Genomic DNA, 19,038 nt, shown 5'->3' with positions numbered 1-19,038 from the left:
TGGGAGCGAGGCGTCCTTTATTGCCCAGCCAGCTTCTGCAGCGTCTAATGGCTAGATTCGCTTTTCCCACAGTTGTTTTTAATTGAATGTCCATGGGAAAATGGCCAAGTAAATTGAAGGTCTCACAGAGAGAGCCGGGCTTCTTTGCTGATTTGTTTCTGAAACTGCTTTTTTGTCATTTCTGTGCAGAGCGTGTTGGACTCTGGCGCCAGGTTCTGAGTGTCCACTGAGATCTGTATTGGTCTTATGAGTATTGCAGCATGAAAGTGGCTTTTCCCCCATCTAAACACCTGTTCTGAGGAATTTTGACAGCCCTCTGTAGCTTGCAGGTGGACCTCTCCCCTGTGGACAGGTTAATTATGGGACATGGAGCCATCAGGGACTCTGAATGTGGGACACACATTCTGAGGAAAGAGGCCACATCTTGGAAGGATGTAGGGCAGCCTGCCTTCGGGGTCCAGCAGTGGACTCTGACTCACCAGCTGTGCCAGCCTCAGCCACCCAGGGTTTGTGTCTGTAAAATGGGGATGACGCCAGCGTCTACCCGAGAATCCAGAGATCTGTGTCAGGGGATGGGGAGCTCTAGGGAGAATGCCGGAGAATCGGCTCCTGCGTCCTGAACACAGTCACCCAGAAGGAACAGGTGTTTTCAGAACCGTCAGTTTCATTTGAGTATTCCTGGCTGCTCCAAACACAACAGCACTGAAACTTAGAACGTGTAAACAAGAAACATGCTAAGCTGGCTGGGCACGGTGGCTCACACCTGTGATCCCGACCCTGTGGGAGGCCAAGGTGAGCAGACCGCTGGAGCTCAGGGGGTCAAGAGCAGTCTGGACAACACGGCAAAACCCCTTCTCTACCAAAAGTACGAAAATTAGCCGGGCGTGGTGGCGTGCACCTGTGATCCCAGCTACCTGGGAGTCTGAGATGGGAGGATCACCTGAGCCCAGGAAGTCAAGGCTGTAGTGAGCCGTGATTGCACCACTGCACTCCAGCCTGGGCAACCGGAGTGAGACCCTGTCTCAAAACAAACAAATGCAAAAAACATACTGAGCCCAACCTTGTTACTAGTTTTAAATTCTGAATCTTGCATTCCTTTCAGCCCCAGGTGAATGAGAAAAGTCAAGGTTGTGTGTCTGTCAGACACACCCAGGTCTTTGAGTTGTGAGTATTTTGGGGGATTTATAATTAATTAGGATTTATTTGACATTGATGCACATATTTGTCATCTTTCTGAATGAGGAACAGACACTGTATTTTCTTTGCCCAAAGCTAGCCTACCAGTATATAATTTGCTCTGTATTGGGGTTTTTTGTAGGTCTGTGCATATATTGGTTTGAACGAAGAACACTTAGGCCTGCACGTGCCGCTCACAGTAACACCCCCGTCTGTCACATCTGCCAACAGGTCGTCTTACTCCTTTCCATTAAGTAGCTGGTTTGATGATTTCAGAAATTCCAGATAGTTTCCTGTTAGTGCGTGGAAGAAATTACGCAAATGTTGAATGCAGTAGCACATCTTTGTTTGGAACAAGGGAGTGGTTCGCTTCCCGGGAAACGTGAGAGTGTTATAATATTCCTGATTAGGGTATAAATGTCTAGGTTTTTTAGCCCCCGGACTATTTCAGCTTATTCTGGATTCTCTCTTTTTTTTTCTTTTGAGATGGAGTCTCACTCTGTCACCCAGGCTGCAGTGCAGTGGCGTGATCCTGGCTCACTGCAACCTCTGCCTCCTGAATTCAAGCGATTTTCCTGCCCCAGCCTCCCAAATAGCTGGGACTACAGGCGTGTGCCACCAGGCCTGCCTAATTTTTGTGTTTTTAGTAGAGATGGGATTTCACCATGTTGGGCAGGATGGTCTCGATCTCTTGACCTCGTGATCCGCCTGCCTTTCTCCCAAAGTGCAGGGATTACAGGTGTGAGCCGCCGCACCCGGCCTGGATTCTCCGTTTTAAAGGCGTCCTTTTCTCTGTCGCCTGCTTCGTTGTGTCTCTCCACGAGATTTCCTGGTTTTCTGTACGTTGTCAGCTCTGCTGTTTCTCCTTTGCAGGTGAATAGGTCGGGGTGCAGCTAATGAGCATCCTGCTGTGGCTGCAGACCTGTCCCTTCGGCTTGCCCAGAATCTCCCTTTTCATTGTGTCACCAACAGCACTTTTCTGTTTCTATCATCCGTTCATTTTCACACATACGGATGTGGACAGGCTGCAGGGTCCACATGCGGCTCCAGTGCAGCCCGAGACAGAGCTGATGGGGCGGCCGCAGAACTCTGGGTCCTCAGCTGCTGCCCTGGGGGTGGTCAGGCTCCTGAAAGCCTGGTGACATCCTGAGCTCATCCGGAGAGGAGGCTCTGGGACCTCAAGGCCCCTGTGTGCATCCGACTGTCTCCGAGTTGCCTGCTTTGTTTTGTGTAAGGACATCATTTGAGGGGAGAGATGAGTCAGGTCCAGTCACTGCACTTGTCTGCGAAGCCCTGACACGTGATGACGTGCAATTAACAAAGTGCTGGGCTGAGGTCCGAGCCAGCCTTGGATTGTAAGAACCAAAGCCATCATCACTGGCCTTGTAATTCCGCTGTTGTGTGTGGACAGTTTGTACTTTCCCCTCGCGAGCGGCCTGGAAGATTTGCCATGTCTGTAAGTTGAAATGACTTGAGTCATCTTCCCTTAGAAGCCTTTGTAGAAACTCAGCCTCTGAACACGTGGTGAGCGGCAGTCCTGGGCATGAGGTGACGCCACACAGAAGCTCTCAGTGGCCAGCCCACTGGGGCATGTGTAAGGACCCCTCCTCCAGGAGGCCAGTGGGGCATCGTGCTTCTCATTCAGTGGGGAAAACTGAGGGTCTGAAGAGTGGAACCTGCAGAGAATTCCCACGAACTGGAATGGAGTTTGGCACAGAGCTAAAAGGCACTGAGGTGACACCTGCAGGAGTGACCTGGTCAGTGCCAGTAAGGCAGACCCCACTCTCCTTGGGCACACAGACGATGTGCAGTATCTGTTAGGTGCATATGCATGTGCACTTGTGTGTAGATGGATGAATGTGTGGGTGTCTGAATTGGGGGAGGGTGCCTGGATGGCTTCCATCTGTGGGAAATTAGGTGTTAGTGTGCACATTAAGAGAGTCTTCTAATTGAACTTTTCCAGTGGTAGCTGCCTAGAATCAAGCTGCTGGAAGCTCAGCTACAGAAGGGATGGGTCCTCAGGATTTCTTGCCAGTACTATCAGCCTTTCTTGAAAAGCCAGTGCAATTCCATTCTTCTGTCTAGCTGTTTCTCTGTTTCTTTCCATTTTGGGGGGATGTGGAGGGATGGAGCCCCTGTGTAGGTCTCTGCTCTGAGTACAAGGCTTACTGGGGCCCTCCCATGCCTTTGCCTAGCCCTGGTCCCTGGCCCCAAGGCCTCCTGGGTCCTGGCACCATCCCCCTGGTGCCCTGGGGTCCCCCGGTGGGCCTCTGCACAAATCTTGCCTGTCTGACCCTGTTCTTGGTTAACGACTGATGAAAAGGCGGAGAAGTTGAGTTGTCACACCTGGGTCTCTGCAGTTTCCTGGGGAGTCCTGTTCCCTTTTCCCATCAAGCCCTTGTGAGGGTCTGTGTCCCTGACAGGAAACGGGTGGTCCTGAGACCACTTGGTACCATACCACCTGGGACCACCCTACCTTCCTTGGCCTACAGGCCTTCTAATCACAGGGCGGGTTCTCCTGTCCCTCCAGGCTGTCTGATTGTATTGCAGAAATGCTTGGTAAAAGCCAGCACCAAGGAGGAAGTGTTTTGATTCCTTTTCATGATAAGCAGAGCTAAGGGAGAAATTTGTTTACTTTCATGATGAATATCTTATCCTTGATTTGTGGCTTATTTACTCAGCATCTTTTCAAAATCACACTTTATCCTGCGAAAATCTAGACCCCAGTCTAATCTCTGATCTCTTGGCTCACTCTTCACAGTGTGGAGTGGCCCTGCTCCTTCCAGGATGGGCCTGCCCAGGGCTGTCAGCGGGGCCTGGCCCGCTGGCTCCACCCTCCTGGCCACCAGCCCCAGTCTGCTGAGGACCAAGTTCACTTCTCCAGCACCCATTCCCACTTCCTAAGGAGAGAGCTCAGCAGCGAGAATTGGATGAATTGAGCAAATAAAAAAAATTACAACCCAGTGAATTTAAACCCCTCTCAAAACATTTTCTGATTATTTTGATAACTCTTTGACCTCATGTGGACAACAGTTAGAGAAATTCTGATTTCTGCCCGGAATTCAAGTGCAGCCTGTAGCTAGGAGTGTGTGTTTTAAGCGCTTGATATATGTCTTTTTAGGAAAGGGCACTCGTGTTTAGACAGGATGGTTTCTGAAAGACGGTGTTTGGAACGCGTGGAATGGCGATGTAGGAACTCAGAGGCTGGGAACAACGGCTAGCAGCGGGCTTTGTGGGGAAACTGACCAGCTGGCTGGAGCAGTCTCTGTCCTTGATGGGGGGAGAAGCCGGCGAGGGGACGCGGGGGGCCTGCCCCAGTGCAGAGCTCTTCGTGAGGTCCTGGTCCATGTGATTTTAGTCCCCGTCGCCGTGGAGAAGGGCGCAGACCCGGAGCAGGCCCCTCCTGCGGAGCTCTCCAGGCCCGCCTTGGCTCGGGCTCTGCCTCCTCGTGAGGAAGTGCCACCGAGCTGTGGTTTGATGTTTCCGGTCTGTGGCCAGTTTCTTGTGTGTACAACTCTCTATAGCTGGGCCGAGTCCTTCCGGGAATAGTTGGAGGTTTTTGCTACCTTTCATCATGTCCTCAAGGGTTCAGGGAGCCCTGGCTGTCCACTGTTGCATCCGGGGGCCTTGGGCAGCTACTGAGTGGTGCCCTGGGCCCTGGTGTTCCACTGGGGACTGTCGGCCGCTGGTGCTGTTCGGACGCCATCGGCTTCCATAGGAGGCTCTGTATTAGAGCGATGCTGTCTGTCTGGTGTGATATGGATATCCATGGTCACGGGTTAGTGTTTACAAAGTGTAATCACAGGCGCGGTGGATGGGCACTTTCTGTGGGCTGGGCACCATCCTAGACCCTGGGAGTTAGGTTCCACTCTCTCCCAAGTCAGAGATGGCAACTCCAGAGGTCAGGTCATGGGTCCAGTGCCCAGGAGTTGCAGATGGCTAAGCAGCACCCCCCAGGCAGTGTACAGCTGCCACGGAGACCGTGTGGGCACTTACTCTCCATCAGCACATCTGTGAGCACCAGCCACCCACAGCCACTGTGCCCGGGATGCCCAGGGTGGTGTACGGAGAGATGACCAGTGACCCTGCCTTGTCCCCTGTGGCTTAGGGGACCCGCAGTGGTTAGGGCTGGAGGAGGCCACAGCACCTGGGTGTGGGATGAGGTGCAAGTCCCAGGAGCTGTAGAGGCTGAGAGGAAGCCACGTAGGCACCGTCAGCACTGGCTGAATGAAGGAGGAGTCTCTTCCACTTTGCAGGCTCACAGTCCCCTTTGGGCTACCTGGAAATGGTGACATTGGGAGGGTCCCGGGGGCAGATGTGGAATGCGGAGACAGAGGGAAAGAAGGCGGATGCGAGCTGTGAGCTGCAGCGGATGCTTTGGGTATGTGGAAGCCATGATGATTTCTTGGCCAGTGGTTTACAAGTTTCCAGAGGGAGCAAAGCTGTGTGCCATGAAATCGTGGACTCTTGCCTCTGGGCATCTGCTCTGTAATTGAGAGCCTCGTCTGTCCTCAGCAGCCCCTGAGGCCCCTCTGGAACAGGTGTCATAGCATGGCCAGCACAGAGCCAAGTGCCCCTGGGCAGGTGGTCTGTGACTCTCTGCTGCAGGCGGGGTGGCCCTGAGGAGGTCACGGAGGGCCCGGTGGCCAAGCCAGTGCCTTGCAGTGCAGGACAGTGAGGATGGTCAGAATCTCAGTGTGGGCTCCTGGGACCGTGGTCCCAACCCGTGGGAGAGTCAGGGGCATGTTTCTCACCTAGTGGCTCTGCCTGCAGAGTGTGGGCTTCTGGGACTGTGGTCCCGGCCCGTGGAGAGTCAGGGGCATGTATCTGACCTGGCGACTCTGCTGCAGGAGGTTGGCCTGCCTGGAATGTGGGTGCCCTGCCTCGGACCCTGCTGGGATGCCGGCAGGAGGCTCTGGCAGCTCGGTGGTCTCCAGCAGGCCTGTGTGGCTCCTGGCCCTGTGGCCTTGTGGTTCACCTGTGGTCTCAGCAGCCACTGCTAGCTGGCAGCCCCTTTAGATGCCACAGCGGCCTCTGTGCAGGCTTAGGACTCTGTGTCTCCCTCCCCGTCCTTGGAAGGGGAGCTGGGCAAGGCAGGCCACATTCCTGTCATACGGTTGGTGTATGTGGGTGGACAGGCCGCTCACTCTGGCCTTGCCTGGCCCCACCAGGAGGTCAGTACTCCAGCCTGACCGGGGCACTGCCCACTCAGTGCCAGCCAGCCCACAGCATGATTCCCACATTCTCGTTCACCCCAGGACCTAGCAGAATGCTTGAGCTCATGCATAACTTTAAAATGGTCTTCGGAAGTGCCAGGAATCCCGGTGTCCGCGACAGTGTTGTCTGATCCTGTGGAGCCTGCTGACTGTGTCTCTGTGGGTGCTGGCGCTGTGGCTCGGTGGGCATTGGCATCACCTCGTATTCCTGCTCTGTCGTTTGTGCCCCAAGGTCCTGCGGAGCTGGAGAGTCCAGGGCAAAGGGAGGGCCTGGGTCTCCGCCCCCCTACCACACCCACCCCACATGCAGCGTCCAGAGGGAGCGGAGGGTGGGTCCGGGAGGCTGCAGGCCGTGGGGTTTTTCTTTGATTTGGGAAGTGCGGGTTCTGAGTGTGAGGCCCGGGCTTCACTGGGGCAGTGATTTATTTTGAAGCCACACCTGTTGCTGGGCTAAGATGACTTCCTGATATGAAAGTCTGTGTCTGTGTTTGCTGAGAAGTCACACGTTTGAAGGGAAGGGTTTTATGGTTCCATCCGTGGCGCCTCTGGAGCGCTGTCGGAGGCTCTGATTTCTCCTGAATGTGCTGGACCCATCCTGTGGGAGTCCTGCTTGTCACCCGGGGCTTAGGGTGACCTGGAGCAGCAGGTCCTCCTCGGGCACGCTTGGAGCAGCTCAAGGGAGGTGGGAGGGCCCCAGGGCTGGCCCCTGGCTCTTGGTCCCCCATCCCCCACTCCCCAGCCCCTGCCAGGCTCTGCAGCCCTGCCTGCTTCATTCAGCCTGCATCGGGCCTGCCCTGCTCTGCAGGGGGAGGGACAGGAAAGTCCATCCTCTGGGTTCTTTGAAGCTGGACAGTTCTGAGAGGCAGCTTCTGGCTCGTAGAAGAAAGAAAACCCGTTGCCATGCCTCCGGCAGCCTGGGGCACTCAGGTTCCTGGAACATCAGGTAGGAAGGAAGGGGCAGGACCCTCAGACGGGGCAGTGGTGGGTCAGGTGTCCTCGCACAGTGTTGACACCCTGGGACCTGCCGAAAGGCATGGCCCACCTAGAAGGAAGTGGCTTCTAGGAGAGCCTCCCCCAGAAATACCACGGACAGGACGGGGCTTTTAAGAGACCCTGGCTTCCACCAACCTTCTGCGTCAGCTTCCTCAATCTCTGCAGGTTTCGGGGTATGAGGAGCTGCAGGGAGCATCTTTCAGCTAGCATCGTTGGCCACCTAGGATCAGCAGGGCCTCCACTGACCCGGGCGTCTCCCTCTGGTCGCATGTGGTTGGCCATCCTGTCAGAGCCGTGGGCAGCCACACTTCTTTTACCCAGATAAACCGCTGCATCTGCCCCGCGACCTTCATGCGTAGTCTTACATTAGCACATTTTTAACAGGCATTTAAAAACCAGCCAAACAAAGTCCCCTTTCCTGCCCCCACGCCCTTTCGCTCTTTGGCCACACTCACAAATGTGAGCTGCATTTGGAAATGCCGGTGCTTCCATTTGTGAAGCGACACTGAGCGGAACCTGGCAGGCACCTCTGCTCCTCTGCAGCAGAGGCTGGAGTGGCCCGAGTGCAAAGAGGGAAGCCTGTGCCTGCTGGGAGTCCCCGAGTGGCAGCTGCCCCGGCATCTGGGATGGCCTCTAGGGTGTGACCTTTGGCTGAGGCCAGAGCCCGTCTCTCCGCGAGTCCTCGCTCCTCTCCAGGGCCGCGTGTTCCCCCTTTTGTTTTCAGTCATTGAGCCCGTGCTCAGGGACAGCCCTACCACAAAGGTCCTGTGTGCCCCGAGTAAGCCACTGGCTCTTGGAGGTGCCAACGTACCCTTACTTTTAAGTCTGAGGGAGCGGTGGCCAGGCAGGGGCTCTGCCCTCACGGAGCCTCCCCTCTGCAGAGAAGGGGCATGGAGTGGCATCGATGCGCGGCCGCCTTAGATCGGGTGGCAGGAGGTGAGGCTCAGCCGAGTGAAACGTGGGGCCCAGGCAGGCGGCTCACGCTGCCTTCCCAGGATTGCAGCATGGGCTCTGTCCCCCGTCAGTGCCCCGTGTTTCTCAGGAATCCCTTCAGATGTGGTTAACACCTCCATCTTGGGGGCCTTTCCTGACTGCCCTGACCCTGTTTATTCTCCTCTCCCGTGTCCTTCTAGAACATACTCTCAGGCAAGGTGCGGAGATGCTGCCGTGTGTAGGGCCTCTCTGCCCTGCCCTTGACAGCGGCTCTGTGCAGGCCTTGCAGTACCCTTGGGCATCAGCGCCAACAGCTGCCCGGCCTGGGGGCTCCTGGCGGGGCAGAGGCGGACCCTACACACTGTGCACAGAGGCCCAGCGGGCAGCTTGAGGGTGAAGCTGTTCACCTGCTGGAGGTGGTGCAAAGACAAGGGGCGCTCGCCGGGCAGGGGGCTGGGCTGGGCGGGGTCCTCAGGGCAGCTCCGGGGTGGCTGACGAGCAGTGGCACGGTGGCCCCGTTCTGACCTCTGGGGCAGAGGCCAGGGAGCTGACACAGCGGATGTGAAGAAGGGTGGTGTGTTCATGTTTCACAGCCGTGATTGCGGTGGTGTGTCTGTGCCGGTGTCACCGGGATCTTCTCCTGGTTCCGAGTGTCGGGGCAGTGTCCATGTCCTTCCTTCTCCAGCGTCTTCATCTGCAGAATGGGCCCTTCCTGGGCTCGGCTTCCACAGGGGCGTCCCACGGAGATCTGTCGTGAAGCACAGAAGCTTCCAGGCTGTCTCCGAGGTACCCTGACCTTCAGTGAGGAATCTGCTCCTTAGAGCCTCACAGTCTCCTGCTCACCAGGGCACCAGCTTTTCCAAGAGCTGCCAGGTGGGTTCCAGAACAACCCATCCGTGTCCTCAGTGCTTCAGCACAGGCCTCCATCTGTGATCCTGGGCTGGGAGTGTGGCCAGCAGCGTACCCTCTGCCCACGGCGCCTTAGCTGTGCGCGCCCTCGGGGGTGTCCTTGCGGCCCCTGCCCACCGCTGCACTGGCCCAGATCTCATTAGTCCCACACCCTTGCGCAGAAAATGGGGCCAGGCTGAGGACGGGAACACTTGGCCGGCAGTGTCAGAGCCAGGCTCTGGCCCCCTCGGAGTGGAGATCAGTCTTGCCTGCTAATGGCATTACCTCATCTCGGACCTGGGCAAGCAGGGCGTGGGTGATCTGAGAAGATCCTCATCTGTTTCTAATTAGATTTCTATCTCTGCCTTCATAAAAGCTTCTCTTTTCTCTCTTCCTCCTAATTATTTTTAAAATCTCAAGGAAAATACATCCTTCCACTTACAATTCCGTAGAGAACCAAATTGCTATTCTGTTTCTAAAGTGCGTTATTGTGGCCTCTGATACTAAGCCAAGGTTTCTGTAATCCCACTAAAACTTTATCTCACATCACAGAAATTTAGGATTCCCCCAAGGACACACCACAGGAGGAAATGCTGGCTTCTAACAAGCCACGTGGATACCCTGTCGTGGGAGTCCATGGACCACGGCTCCTCCTTGGGTCTTGGGGTGAGTGCGGGCTGACATCACTGCAGGCGGTGCTGGCATAGTTGGGAGGGTCCTTCGGGACCTAGAGCGACAAGGGGGCAGCCGCCACCCTGCTGGACTCTCACCTGGGGCCTCTGTGTCTGGGGCCTTCTGGGGAAGAGGCCGGCCTGTAGGTGCGGGGCCTCACGAAGGCAGTGCTTTCATGGCGCCAGGCAACCCGTGCACCCTCCGACACTGGCTTTCCCAGACTCCTCAGTTGCCCTGGGCATGCCGGCGGCAGAACCTGCTGGCAGGGCCGGGTGGAGGGTGGCCCTGCTGGGGGCTCGTGCACTGGTAAGGAGCGAGGGCGGGTTCTGATGGGGTCTGAATTGGAGACCTCTCCTTCTAAGAGTGGACCAGCCCGCTGCTGCCCCTTCCTGCCTCCTCTGAGCCTGGGCCACTGTCTCACGAGGCCCTCAGAGGACACTGACTTTTGCTTTTCTTCAGCAAGGAGACCCCTTGCCCAGCCTCGTCTCTAGCCCGTGGGTTGTGGGGAACCAGAAAGCTCCCTCTGTGAATCTGAGGCTCCCAGTGTGGGATGTGTGTGTGCCGGCCAGCAGGGCAGCAAGGAGCCTGGTTTTGCCCACAGTTGAAGCATGTTTCATCATGTCCCAGGATGCCCCATGTACGCACCTCGCAGGGTCCCCAGGGCCGCCTGCCTCCTGGAGCTGGGGCCTGCCACAGTTTGCGTCCGTTTGCGTGGAGTCCAGCCGGCTGTGGCCACGCTCCCTCTGGGCGCCTGGCACTGCTGGGGTGCGATCTGGGCGTGGCGCCTTCCGTAGGCCTCCGCATTCTCACCTCTAGCGTGTGACCTGGGCATGCCGTACACTCTGCTGCACACTTCTTGCTTTTCTGTTTTTTTACGGGGTGAGCCAGCTGGGCTCAATCTTCTCTTTAGCACCACCCCCATGACCCTGTCTCAGGAGGTTGGGGCTGAAGCCCAGCCTGGGCGGTGTGGCGAGATCCTGTCTACAAAAACAAACAAAACATCTAGAATGTCCACCTGAAACCTTAGCGCCGCATTGAGTGTGGGTGTGCGTACCTGCAGGGAGTGGAGACTGCCGCTCCAGCCCCTCCCAGGCCGCCATCTCTGTCTGGACCCCAGTGCCCTGGCCTCATCGTCTTGCACGCAGGAAGCTGGGCTTTCTTGGTGGCAGCTGACAGGATAGGGCTTCTGCCTCCTTCTCAGGTTCAAGGTGTGAGTTCCCATCCCAACAAAGACAGAGCCATTTGCACAAGGCAGTGTGAGCCACCTTCCTGCCCTCCATGGGAAGGGGAGGCAGGGCTCGGGCCCCAGGTGGAAGGTGTGCCCTCGGGGAGGGTGTGGGTGAGAACACAATGGCAGGGGGGCCTGGACCTTCAACCTTGCAGGCTGCAGGTGCAGAGCCACAGGCCACAGGCCACGCAGCAGAGCCACGGAGAAGCGGTACTCCCAGGAGTGAGGGCTGGCCTGATACGGATTTGATAGAGACACTGAGGCCACGGTGGAGGGATTGCTGGAGGGCAGAGAGATGAGGCCAGCGGCCGGTTTGGGGCATTATGTACCACTATGAAGGATGACAGGAACTTCATCCTTCTAGAAACGTCCTGCATGTTTACTGGATAACAAGCAGACCCTGTTCCAGACCTGTTGTTTGTACCACTTGGTTAATACTCGTATCAACACTCTGAGATCCAAGCATTGTCCTCCCCATTTTATGATGACGAAACTGGAACATATAAAACTTGCCTAAGATCTGACAGCTAGTGAGAGAGGGAGTCTGGTTTAATTGCTCCTCTGGCTTCAGAGTCCATGGTCTTGCGCACCATGATGCTGCTGCATGAGCGTGTGTGTGCTCGTGTGCAAGAGAGCTGTCACGGGGCGCTCGCAGACATCCCGGACAGACGGCCCGCAGAGGGGCTCCCGGTGAACGGGAGCCCCCCAACCTCTATCTTTCAGCTGAACTTCACCAAAATGAATTGCTCAGCTTACAAAGGTGGCAGCCTGGCTTGGAGTTAGGGAATAAATCAAAGCATTGTGGGTGGAAGCGGGGAGCAGTGTCATTTGGCTCCTGAGTCTCCAGCCTTCCTTCCTGGGCTCCAGCATGAAGTTTCCCTTGGATCCAGGGCTCCAGAGTTGGCTGTCAGATGCCCTCTGTGTGACAAAGGACACCTCAGAGTGTCACTTCTCTCTTCCTCTCCTGTCCTGCCCCCCACAGGGCCCCATTTCCCACTTGCAGGCTGTGATCTGGGAACTGGGGCTCACATCCTTCTGCGGGCTCCGGGCTGAGAAGTTCCTTTTTTCTTGAACATTGTCAGCAGAGCTCTTTCTTCTTCATTCATCTTTTTGAAGAACCAGTTTTTGGTTTTGTTTGTTCTGTTTCAGTAAGTTCTGCTCTTTATTACTTCCTTTCACTTTTATTGAGCTTAATTTCTGTTCTTTTTGAAGCCTTTGAAATGGAACTCGAATATCAGGATTTTAAGGCCATTTTCCTCTGTGCATGGCTTCAGCTGAAATTTAATGCGTGCTGTTTTTATTACTCAGTGTTCCTTTGGCGTATAGGTAATTTGTGTTTTTTTGGGTGGTTGTTGTTTTGTTTTGCTTTGTTTTTTTGAGATGGGGTTTTGCTTTGTCACTCGGGCTGGAGTGCAGTGGTGTGATCTCAGTTCACTGCAACGTCCGCCTCCCAGGCTTAAGTGATCCTCCCACCTCAGCCACCTGAGTAGCTGCCACCACAGTGCCACCACGCCTGGAATTTTTTGTGTTTTTGGTAGAGACAGTTTCACCATATTGCCCAGGCTGGTCTTGAACTCCTGAGCTCAGGTGATCTGGCTACCTCAGCCTGCAAAAGGGCTGGAGATTACAGGCATGAGCCACCACGCCTGGCCAAGTGTATTTTAAGGTTTTCCTATTTCGTTTTTGTTGTTGATTTTTAGTTTAATTGCATTATATTTTAAAAAATGGAGCGATACGCTGTCAAAGTCAAGAATCAGTACCTTTATTAAAGTCTACTTTGACATTAAACCAGCCTTCCTCTGCTTGTCATTTGCAAGGTACGTATTTTTCCAAATGTTTTATTTTCATACTTTGCATAGCTGTATGTTTTAGGTATTTCCTTGTGAATAGCATGTGTTTGGGTTAATTTTTTAATTTTCTATTTTTCCGTGCGGTCTGGTAGTGTTTGCTTTGGAGTGGAGCCTTGAGTTTGCATAGAACGCGGTTGCCTGGCATGTCCGGGTGCCCTCTGCCACTTCGCTGTGCACTTACTCCTTTGCCCTGTCTCTTCCGTGGTGTTGTTTAGCATACTTCAGCTATGATTTGTCAGCATTCATTTCCGTATGTCTTTATATCGGTGATCATTCTCAGTCTTCCCTCTGAGATCAGTTGTGAGAATGTCTTCTGGCGACAGATTATCAGTTTTTGTTGGAAAATGACTCTGAAGGATGTCCGTGCCGGTTATAGGATTCTCGTTTGACAGTTATCATCTTTGAGTATTTTTAAGCAGTCCTCTGCACTTTGACAGACATCCTTGTTTTCTGGTTTACGTGTTTCCGTTGAGAAATCACCAGTCATCCTAACTGCTGTTCTTTGTAGGTAATAAACCCTCCCACCTCCACAGCTGTTTTTGTTTCCAGCAATTTTACTTAGTGTCTTTCAGCCGTTTTGGGTCGTTCTCGGCCAGTGTCCTTTCAGATGTGGCTTTGAGCCGTTGACTGTCTCCTCTCCTGTCTTCCCTGCACTTTCTGTCTCTGTGCCTTCTGTTTCTCCAGCTTCTTCCCTGGACCTTTGAGATCATTCTGGAAATTTCCTTCCGGCCCATCTTCCTACTCACAAATTCATTCTAGCTGTGTCTAATCTGTTAAATGATGGAGTCCTTATTTCACTTTTTGCATTTTTCAGTTCTAGAATTCTCTTTTCAAGTTTCCAGTTCATCTTCTCTCTCTCTTTTTTTTTTTTTTTTTGGAGACAGAGTCTCGCTCTGTCTCCCACACTGGAGTGCAGTGGTGCAGTCTCAGCTCACTGCAACCTCTGCCTCCCGGGTTCAAGTGATTCTCCTGCCTCAGCTTCCCCAGTAGCTGGGATTACAGGCACCCACCACCATGCCTGGCTAATTTTTGTACTTTTAGTAGAGATGGGGTTTTACCAGGTTGGCCAGGATGGTCTTGAACTCCTGACCTCAGGTGATCTACCTGCCTCTGCCTCAGCCTCCCAAAGTTCTGGGATTACAGGTGTGAGCTACTGTGGCTGGCCTACAATTCATCTTTTTAAACATAAAAATTACTGATTTAAAATCTATTTCTAAAACTACCACAGGATCTGAAATTGCATTCACCTCTTTTATTGTGACTAGAACACTATTGATATTCCTACTTTGAAACTATTGTTTGTGGGTCATGGTGCAGAGCAAATAAGAAACAAAGTGTCTTTCCTGTAATTCTATCACCCGAGCACCTGAGGGCCTTTTCCTGTTGTTTGTTGTTTCTGTTGTTTTGTTCTTGTCGGCTTGTCGTTTCCTCCACCCATAGGTGAATGTGTGAGTGTTTGTGCTGGAGCCATATTTGCAGAATCTGTTGAGACAGTTGGAAGCCTAGGATGATGATGACATCTTGCTCCATAGAAGACTGCAGTTTGTTTGTTCCTGGTGCTTGGGGGCCCTGGCAGTGAGTCATCACTTCACTTCTATTTCAAGGACTGTGGAGTCATTAGAAGCAGAGCTGCAGTTGTTGAGGGTCCATTTATTGTGGGGTCTCTTTTTTTCCCTGGGGGTTGCTTCCGGATCCCAGCCCACATTTCCCTATTTCTCTCCTGCCCTCAGTCCCAAGAGTTCTACTTCTCAACCTAATATCTGCAAGAGGTGGTCAGAAGCCCTAAAGATTCATGGATGGCTGGGGCCCTGCAGATACCAACGGGGAAAACCAGCCCCAGATGCCATCCTTGCCTCGGCCTTTGTCTGGTCCCGTACTTCTTCACTGTTGTGTTAACTTAGTAGTTTTATCAAGAAGATGTGTTTACATTCGTCCAGCTTTTGTGATTTTCTCTGTGCTGAGACTGGGCCACATGGCCTGTTTCACATTTTTTTTTTTGTACTTGCGTTTTTTGAAGCAGTTATGTTTATTAAATATCAATATTCAGAGAATTTTTTTGGTCAAAAACAAAATTCTTCTATAAGGTGATTAGCAGTATATATGGAAAATAGGCAATTTGAAATGAAGTTAATAACTAAGATAATCATTAAAGGGGTTATATGAGTGCTTATTATGTTATTTACCCAGAGTTATTTGTCTACATGGACATTTTAGAGTTTTAACAGCAAGTTTTGGGATAGTTGATGTTTCTGTTGAGGGACATCTGAAAATACCCAGGTTCTTCTGCCTTCCTAGGCTGTCCCACGCAGACTCTTGGTCTCGTGGAGCCGACTGGCAGCGCATCTGCACTCTGCACAGATGGAATGGGGAAACGAGTGTTATGAGCATGTTGAGGTCAGACTGTTTTCAGATCTCCTTGCTTGGGTAGAGGTTTGGAAGCTGACTGTATCTGCTGCCTGAAGGATGACAGACAGGTCAGTATTGCCCCGAATCACGTTTCCCCACGGGTAGTCTGATTTACTCATCCAGCCATCCGCCCATCTGTCTCTCCTGCTGCTGAACTAGTCGTTACTTCAGGGTCGTGGACACAAAACCCAACAAGGTTCTGCCCCTCTTAGGACCTCTCTGTCTGGTGGCGGAGATAGAACAGTGTCAGTGCCGTGATCTGAGGAAGGCAATGTTGGCAGGGAGCCTTCTGGATGGCCACCACCTTCCATGAGAGGAGGAAGATGCGGCCGAGGTGAGGTCCTGGCCTTCTGGGAGGGGCTGGGACCCGCCGTGGCGCTGGGTCAGTGCTCTGGGTGGCAGCCTGGCCCCACCCAGCCTGTCCTTTCCCACATGTGTTGTTCTGAGTCTCTTTTCCCTGCAAAGGAATTTATCGAAAAAGCAATCCTAATTTCTCCTTAGTCAAAACTATTAAAAAAGAAAAATCCCACACATAAAGCCAAACCTCGGCAGAAGGAAATCTGGGAATCCCTTCTTGGATTTGTTTCTCTCCTGCCTTAAAAGAGAAAGAAGCCTCCTGGAAGGAGCCCCGCTGAACTTGTTTGCTTTCTGTTTTCTTCAGTGACCCGCTTTTTGTGGCTCTGCGTCTCTCAGAATCTGTTTCAAAGTCTGAAACGCAGCTGGAACACACTTGAGATGCTCACACAGAATCCAAAGTGATGGCGTGGACCATGCAGAACAGATGCTATTTGCATTAAAGTAAAAGACAAACATAATACTTGCATTAATAGAGAACCTTTGCAAGAGTATTTGCATAGAGTGGTTTATCCTTTTCCAAGAGCTGGTTACTCTTAACTAATTTCTGAGTGTAGAAAGGATAAGCAATCTTTTGCTGATTATTTCTCACAAAGAGTTGCTTTTGCCTGAGTGTGTAGCTGTTTTCAAAGGAGGACTCTCCGACTTGCAAACGTGATGTCAAGTGGAGCCCGTGAAGAGTAGCCATGTGCATGGCAATGATTGCTGTCAGTCATGCTCTGGTAGCTTTTTGTGTTTCAAAGTAGGATTGCTGAGCTCGTGCCCTGCTTTTAGTGGTACTGAACTCTGTTTCAGCAGAGTTTTGCAAAGAGTTACTCAAACTACGCCATATTCCAGTGGTCCCCTCTTCCTCCTAATAATGAGAAGAAGCCAAGACCGTGGTGTGCTGCTGTGTCGAGTGCTTTGGTACCTGTGCAAACGATTTCAGGGACAGCTGTGCTTAATTCTCACTTCATTAATGAAGGCTGTGTAAGAATAAAGATAAAGGAATCAGAGCAAAGGAAAAATGATGGTCTTTCAAAGAGAAGTAGAGCCCAGAAATGCATGTCATAAAGCCTGAATAGCTATGTAAAAACATTCGGCTCTGAGTTTCCTAGCTGTCAAAGGAAAAAGGGAAGCCCTTTATTTTTAAGGTTTATGTTGTTCTTAAGAGGAAACCAACCAGGTGTTTTAAATGGTGACTTTGACACACACACACCACACACACACACACACACACACCGCACACACACACAGAGTGAGAAAACAGGATCACACACAGTCTCAGTATCTGTATGAAATGTTTCGTTAATTGAATATTCAGTAGTTATTAATATGTATTTACACGATTTCCTAGTGTTTTACCATTGCTTCTATCATCTCACTCTTTTACTTGGGATATGATTTTCTTCCTTCTGAAATAATCCCATGTTATTTCAGCAATGGTTTCTGAATGGTAAGTACTCAAGTTTGTTTATCTGAAAATGTCTCTGTTTTCCCGTGTACTCAGGTGGTAGTTTAGATGGGTGCAGAAATGCAGGTTGCTGTGTCTTTCAGCGGTTTGAAGACATTTCATTCTCTTTTGGCTGTGTTTGTTGCTGTTGAAACATTGGCTCTCAATCCAGCGTTCTTGGATCATCTAACTTCCCTACCTTGGTGATGTTAACATCTTGTTCCTTGTTTTGTGTTTAAATGTCTTACTGCCCTGTGTCTGGATGTCGATTCGTACTTATTCATCCTAACTGAGACTTAGCATGCTCTTTAGATGGAAGGACTCTTCTGCCTGAGTTCTGGCGTGTTCTCATTCGTTGCTGTTTTAATGCTGCATTTGTGCATTTGCTCCCCTGTTCAGGAACTCGCACCAGGTCTGTGCTGGACCGTCCTGCTGTTCGATCCTCGCCTCTCGCCTTTCCTCTCTGCTTAGTTATCCAGATCTAGTTTGATCTTGAACTATGTCTAATTTGCTGTTCTTATCTTTAGATCTAATTTGTTCTTCTCAGTTATAGAAAATTCATTTTATTCTTTTTAAAAACTTCTCACCTCCTGTTTTCCGGGGTTCTTTTCCTCCATTACAGTTTCTTTTCTCCGTTTAACGGATGGTTTTCAGTGCAGTTTGCCTTTTCCACGTTGTTTTAATATTTGTGGGCCTTTTGAAGTCATTTCTCTGTTTTGTTCTTGCTGATTCCCACATGGTGGGTTGTTGTCATCTATCATTTGTGATGTGAAGTTTGCATGGTAAGGTCTTCAGGAGGGGACGTCCCTCTCCCTCCCTCTCATCCTTCTTTGTGTGTTTTGTATGCTGTGGATTGTGGGTGTAGCCCTAAGGAACTATTTTTCTTTGTCTTCTTGGGGCTACAGGGTTTCCCAGGTTCTAGACTAGTTTTACCTTAATTTCTAGACTTGAGATTCCAGAACTACTCAAATCATATTAATCTGGAGGCCACACCCACAGGGCCCAGGCTTAGGGTCCTGGATTCTCTCTGAAGCCTTTTTCCAGCAACCCTCTACTGCTTCCCTGGCCTGGAGGGTAGAATTTTCTAGTTCTCTTTTCAAAGACCAGACAGCCCTCCAGGAGTTCTGCCCTGACACAGGGGTCTCAGTTCCCACTTCTCTGTCCAAGGCAGGCTCACGGCCACATCTCCTGCCCACCCGGTCCCTGGTCCTGTCTCCGGTTCTGATGTCTTTTGGGCCCCAGGAACAGGCCGCAGGGTCTCAGGGCACCCGCTCGGGCTGCCTTTTGTGTTCTTTCCTTTCTGTTAATTGAGGTCTTCTTCTGAGCTCGACTCTGTCTGTGATGTTAGGGTGAGACTTTATTCTGTCTTAATAATGACCATTTATCCATGCTTACGGTGGGAAGCGAGGGCTCCCATCCATGCAGTGCGACGAGGTTTGGGAACTAAAGTTCTGGTTGGCGTGGTGCGTCCTGAAGCTCTGCGTTGTGGACATGAGGGGGCCCTGCGTTTTTCGGAGTGTAAAACTGGCTTTTACTACGGGCGGGTGTTAATTCAGAGCATTGCAGCAAGGAGAACAGGTGCGGCCACTGTCGCTTTCCAGTTCCTCTTCTCTTGGAGTTGAGTTAAAACCTTGCCCTTCTTTCTGCTTGTCTGAATATTCAGCATGACATCAGTCATAACAGAGCATAGAGCAGTGTTCACCTTAATTAAAGACAGCTTCATGCCCACGGGCGGGACTTTATGGATATAAAACCCAAGAAATTTGTTTTAGATTAAGAAAGCTGCATTTCGTTGTATTTTGATATCATTTCTATGTTTTCTTTGCCCTGTAATTCTACTGACTTTTACCAGAGTAACACAGCGGTACAAGATTTATCATCTGAGTGGCA

The 19,038-nt window shown here is 51.9% G+C and overlaps 1 protein-coding gene across 4 annotated transcripts in view; it reads left to right on the top strand.

Moving 5' to 3' along the window:
* Nucleotides 1-19,038, top strand: part of HDAC4 (histone deacetylase 4) — a 355,366-nt gene that overhangs the window by 121,922 nt on the left and 214,406 nt on the right. Inside the window, exon 1 of one of the 4 annotated variants that reach the window (XM_064383402.1) lies at nucleotides 12,824-12,923. The exons of the other annotated variants lie outside the window; for them this stretch is intronic. The gene's annotated coding sequence lies outside the window, so the exon portion shown is untranslated. Of the gene's footprint in view, nucleotides 1-12,823; nucleotides 12,924-19,038 lie in introns of those variants that run through there. 4 annotated transcript variants of the gene reach the window in all.

Source organism: Aotus nancymaae, unplaced genomic scaffold, assembly GCF_030222135.1.
Source record: "Aotus nancymaae isolate 86718 unplaced genomic scaffold, 86718_ANA_hifiasm-v0.15.2.pri h1tg000031l, whole genome shotgun sequence".
NCBI lineage: Eukaryota > Metazoa > Chordata > Mammalia > Primates > Aotidae > Aotus > Aotus nancymaae.
The sequence above is the reverse complement of the archived record's forward strand: the minus strand, read 5'-3'. Positions and strand labels throughout refer to the sequence as shown.